Source organism: Engraulis encrasicolus, chromosome 24 (genome assembly GCF_034702125.1).
Source record: "Engraulis encrasicolus isolate BLACKSEA-1 chromosome 24, IST_EnEncr_1.0, whole genome shotgun sequence".
Taxonomy (NCBI): domain Eukaryota; kingdom Metazoa; phylum Chordata; class Actinopteri; order Clupeiformes; family Engraulidae; genus Engraulis; species Engraulis encrasicolus.
Window position 1 is genome coordinate 245,001 of NC_085880.1, and position 5,268 is coordinate 250,268.

Here is a 5,268-nt window from a genome sequence, read left to right on the forward strand (position 1 = left end):
CACCACTCCCCTCCCTGCAGGACATTTACACCACCCACCTCACCCGCAAAGCACTGATGATTAGCAAGGACACAAACCACCCTGCACACAAACTTATCAGCCTCCTACCCTCTGGAAAGAGGTACAGGTTCCTCTGCTCCTGTTCCACCAGACTTGCAAACAGCTTCACACACCAAGCAATCAAGATGCTGAACACTCAACCCACTCTCCCATCACTGTCAGCCCCCCCACCCACCAGCCAGCCAGGATCCTGACCTTCCCCCACCCCCACTGTATTGTGACTGCACATTCTACCTGCACTAACTCAAAACACGTGCACACACGTGCACTCTCTCTCTCTCTCTCTCTCTCTCTCTCTCTCTCTCTCTCTCTCTCTCTCTCTCTCTCTCACACACACACACACACACACACGTTACTGCTGCGTATCATGCCTGTTATACTTGAATGACTGTCCTTAACAACTAGTTACCAACCCAAATGTAAACATAGCTGTCTAGCTCTGATTTAGATACCACTAAATTCAAAAAGAAAGTCATACTTGGGACTATGTAAATATATACACATTACAAATGACTTACTTTATTATTTATCAATATTTCACAATGCTACTATTACTATATACGAATTGCCACACTAGGACATTGTTGAAATGCACAACAAATACCTCTTTTTATTACATATGTTCTCTACAGTATATGCCTTCTGTTGTCCAGCCTTGCACTTTAAATGTCTGTATGTGTATTGTATGGGTACTGTATGTGTACTGTATATGTCTATAGTCTATACTGTCTATGTCCATACCTTAAAGTGATACTGTCCCATTTTTAGAAATAAGCTTATTTTACACCTCCCCTTGAGTTAAATAATACGGTCTTACCGTTCTCCTGTACTTTCAACCGTTCTCTGGGTATGGCAGTGCAAATTTTACTTCCGCGCTAGCAGTTAATATTGAGTTCTATGAGACCAGCTGGCGGCTAACTGGTCTCATAGGACTCAATGTTAACTGCTAGCCTGGAGGTAAAATTTGCACTGCCATACCCAGAGAACGGTTGAAAGTATAGGAGAAAGGTAAAACCCTGTTATTCAACTCAAGGGGAGGTGTAAAATAAGCTTATTTCCAAAAATGGGAAAGTAAGAAGCGTAATTTCAATTCTTTGTAGGCTATGGCTAGTACATGTAAAGAAATGGACAATAAAGCCGACTTGACTTGACTTAACTTAACCTAGTTTGCTACTGAACTACCTTCTTGTATCGCTTCTCAGCCTTTTGGCTAAGATCAAGTGTAGTAACTAACTTCTTGAAATAGCCTCCCGTTCAAGGCCAAACCACATGCAAGGGCTTGATCAGATTATCTGACTGTTCTACGTATATATGTTATGTATTTTGTCGTGTGGTGGAATGTATCGTCTCTTGAAACCCTGAGCCACATACGGGTTAGGGGGTCATGTTTACGTTGCATCCAAATGTCCCGCACCACCTGCTCCATAAACAGAAATGACAAATTTGGCGCTGCCATGGCTCAGTGGTTAGAGCGCTGGCCTTTAGTTCAGAAGATTGCAGGGTCAAATCCCACCCTTACCAGCACCTACATGCATGGATGGCTGAAGTGTCCTTGAGCAAGGCACCTAACCCCACACTGCTTCAGGGACTGTAACCATTACCCTGTACATAACTGTAAGTCACTTATGATACCAAAGCATCAAGTAAGTGTAATGTAATGTAATGTAACAAATACATACAGCACAGCAGGTCTTTCATTTGATGTTTCTCTACTGCAGCTACAGCTACAACGGCTGCAGTCCCTTTTGTGCCCTGCTTCTCCAGGGCAAGAGGAACTAGAAGAAGGAGACAAATACACCAAAGGAGGACACCCGCTGGGCCTGAAGAAAAGCATCCCACCAAGTGACGAGACTCCGACCTTGTACACAAATTATCTGACACTTAGCAAACCGAGGCAGGTCTTGTGTGTGCTGATGACTTTACGGTGGGTGAATAGGGAGGGCTTGGGCCCCACTGTAAAGAATGTAAGAATATACTTCCATTACTTAGCCCACCCCCACCCCTAAGGACACACACACACACACACACACACACACGCACATACACTTATGAATAAAAACACACTAAAAAACACAAAAATGACTCTGACTGTGCCTCTGATGTTCCTGACTGGAGTGTCATCTTTGACGTATGTAACCCACCACCCACCACCACCACCCTTTCTAACACTCTCTCTCTCACACACACACACACACACACACACACACACACACACACACACACACACACACACACACACACACACACACACACACACACACACACACACACACACACAGAGACAGACAGACACACACACGCGCGCGCACGCACACACAGTACACACGCCTCAGTATACATCTCTTGCCTCCAGTCTCCACATCTCTTTCTTTTGTCCCTGGGGCCGCGGGCCCCCCGATGCCTTTTGTGGCCCCAGCAGGCAGCCTCCTGCCAGCATCTGCTATGCTGTGTACACTGCTGGGTATAGGAAGTGTAAACCTCCTGTTATAAACCTCCTGCGAGAGAAAGAGAGAGAGAGAGAGAGAGAGAGAGAGAGAGAGAGAGAGAGAGAGAGAGAGAGAGAGAGAGAGAGAGAGTGAGAGAGAGAGAGAGAGATCCAGTGGTGCTCCATTCTTATGGAGAAGTGAGGAGAGTAGGTTACAGCCCTTGGCTGGGGTACCCATACACATGCTAATGACAGACAAACACGCCCCGGCTGTGCTGTGGATGAGGACCAGAGTTCAGTTTTTTAGAGCTGCTGTTTCAACCGCGTGCTCATCGTGGTCGTGTCACGCATCTTACATGGTGGCCCCACACTCGCCCCCCCAGAGCTACAGCAAACAAAACAACAACAATAACAAGAACAAACGGAAAAGGGCATGTGTGCATAAAGTCACTTGTCTGCAGCAGGAAACAGTGCTTGAAGTTAGGCTTATGGGACGAGTCTGGGGCATTGTTTAGCACTGTGTAAACTTGATTTTTGTTGTTGTCCCTTTTCTTGTCGTCATTTGCACATCAAACCAAGTGGGGAGAAAAGGACATTACAGGCTGTTCTGACAGAGACTCAGCAGCACACTTCACCCAGTCTGAGGAGATGTGGTAGGATATGTGGAAGACCAGACACATTTATGTGGAAGACCACTCAGGTGATGGTGCAAGGCATACACAAGACCACAAACTATTTGTAAAGTTGTACTTGCAGACATTTCCAAAAAATAAAAAATAAAACTGCTGTTCAATATTTGTTGTTTTTACACTAAAGTGTAACATTTTGGAAACCATGCATCTACAGGACTTATTCTTAATGGGTAGGTCTATACACTTCCTAATGGGCAGTTCAGAAATCAAACGGTATATTAATAGTGCGACGTCTGTTGCCTCTCCACCGGTGATGCGCATTGTTGCTCGGGTTTATCAGTGACGGACACACGCAGAGGGTATTGATCCGGAGTCTGCTCCCGGTCATCATCCACTGTCGAGACCCGTGAATGCCCTACTGCTCGGACGAATTCGAGATAATTGCGATAATAGAGATTGATTTTTAAATCCATGACAGTCGTGACACGTGCCAGGCTATCCAAAGTGATGAGACATCTAAAAATGGACAAATCCCCTACAATTAATAACTTGACTTTAAGATATAAAAATGACATACGAGACAGAAAAGGGGACCCAAGTGGCTATTTTCATTCTTGGTTAGTCCTTCCACCTCATCTGTCAGGTCAGCCAAGAGAGAGCTGGGTATAAAGGATATAGGGAGGATGCATCCATATACGGGCATATTCTCGCTCCCCGCCTTTCAGTAGTCTAATGTTACGAGCCGATACACAAGTGTATAACCAAATGGACTGCCACCTAAATGTTGTTGGGTTTCAACATTTTTTTTTACTGTTAATGGTGAGTTAATTAATTAGAGCGCGTTTTCATATGAATCAATACAACTTGTCAATACAGAGTGACACGAGACGTTTACAGCTCAAGCCATATATATTTTTAAAAATCAATGTTCATTCCCTGGACTGTAGTAATGTCTTCACGGCCATAACCATAAACTTCATGTTTTATTGCTGAGTAGAAATGGAGCATTTCATTAATCCACAACTGAAAACCCGATGCAGTGTCAATGAGATAACCACTTACGTGAAATTTAACAAAAGTGTAGTCTCTCGCCCTGCATTCACACGCTCACTCGCACGCACGCTCGCCGGCGCGCACACACGCACAATTGTTATTGATTTTAATTATGGCAGCGTTAAGTGCCGCACGGTTTAAGCCAATTAAGAGGGATCGCGTTAAACGCTAATGGTTGGTTTGTCTATCACGTGGGCAACAGAGACCGCGTCTCTTCGAATCGACCGGGTGGGAGAGAGGTGTTTGAGCATCTCACCGTCACTCTGTCCTCCGACTAGTGGGCAAGATTCTGGTCTTGCGCTGTCAGTCAAACACCAGCTCTCCTTTGAAATCCCAGACACAATATCCCCACAAAGCTTCGCCGTGTGGTCAAACCAAGTAGAGTGAGCGTCCTCACTTTATACACAGTCTGGTAAGAAGTACACGGAAGTTATCTTTTTTTTTACTGAGCACTTTGGCGCAGTAGTTTGTTGTCTGGGATGCTGGAGTGTCGGGACTCTGGGGTCAAATCGACTCCCAGTCACAAAATCTCGTTTTCAATCAGTGACATCTTGGATCCAAAGAAATTCACCAGGAAAACAGAAAAGGACCATGCAACGATCGCAACAATGTGCAACCCCGGACTCGAAAGTTGTGGAGCGCATGGCTTCAGCGATGAAAACAAACAAGGAGCGTCTTTATCTGGGCAGCATAACGGTAGGTGACATCTCCATTCAACCATATGCTGTTCTGTTGCTATTTGTTTATGATAGCAAAATCTGCTGTAATTGGACATTTCCCCATGTCTCTGCAATAGTGAAATTACTGCGTAAAGTTAACACCAGTTGAATAGCACACTTCTGATATAGCCTACATATTTTAGTCAAATGTTTCTAATCATCTTAAACGGATTAAAGCTGAGTGTTTTGGCAACATGGCCATTGGAGCTCAATACATAGAACTTAATCATAAACGTGGAAACAACCATATCAATTCAATACATATTTTTTTAAAAAACGTATATAACATTTGAATTTAAAAGACCGTCTTTATGACCTTGCTTTAATTTTCAAGGCTGTCTTCTCTCCAAAGAGACTCACAATGCGCCTCTACCGGGGC

General features: G+C 44.4%; 1 pseudogene; it reads left to right on the plus strand.

The window, feature by feature from the left end:
- Positions 1-1,250: 1,250 nt before the first annotated feature.
- On the plus strand, positions 1,251-1,479 carry LOC134441912 (U2 spliceosomal RNA; annotated as a pseudogene).
- The last annotated feature ends 3,789 nt before the right edge of the window (positions 1,480-5,268 follow it).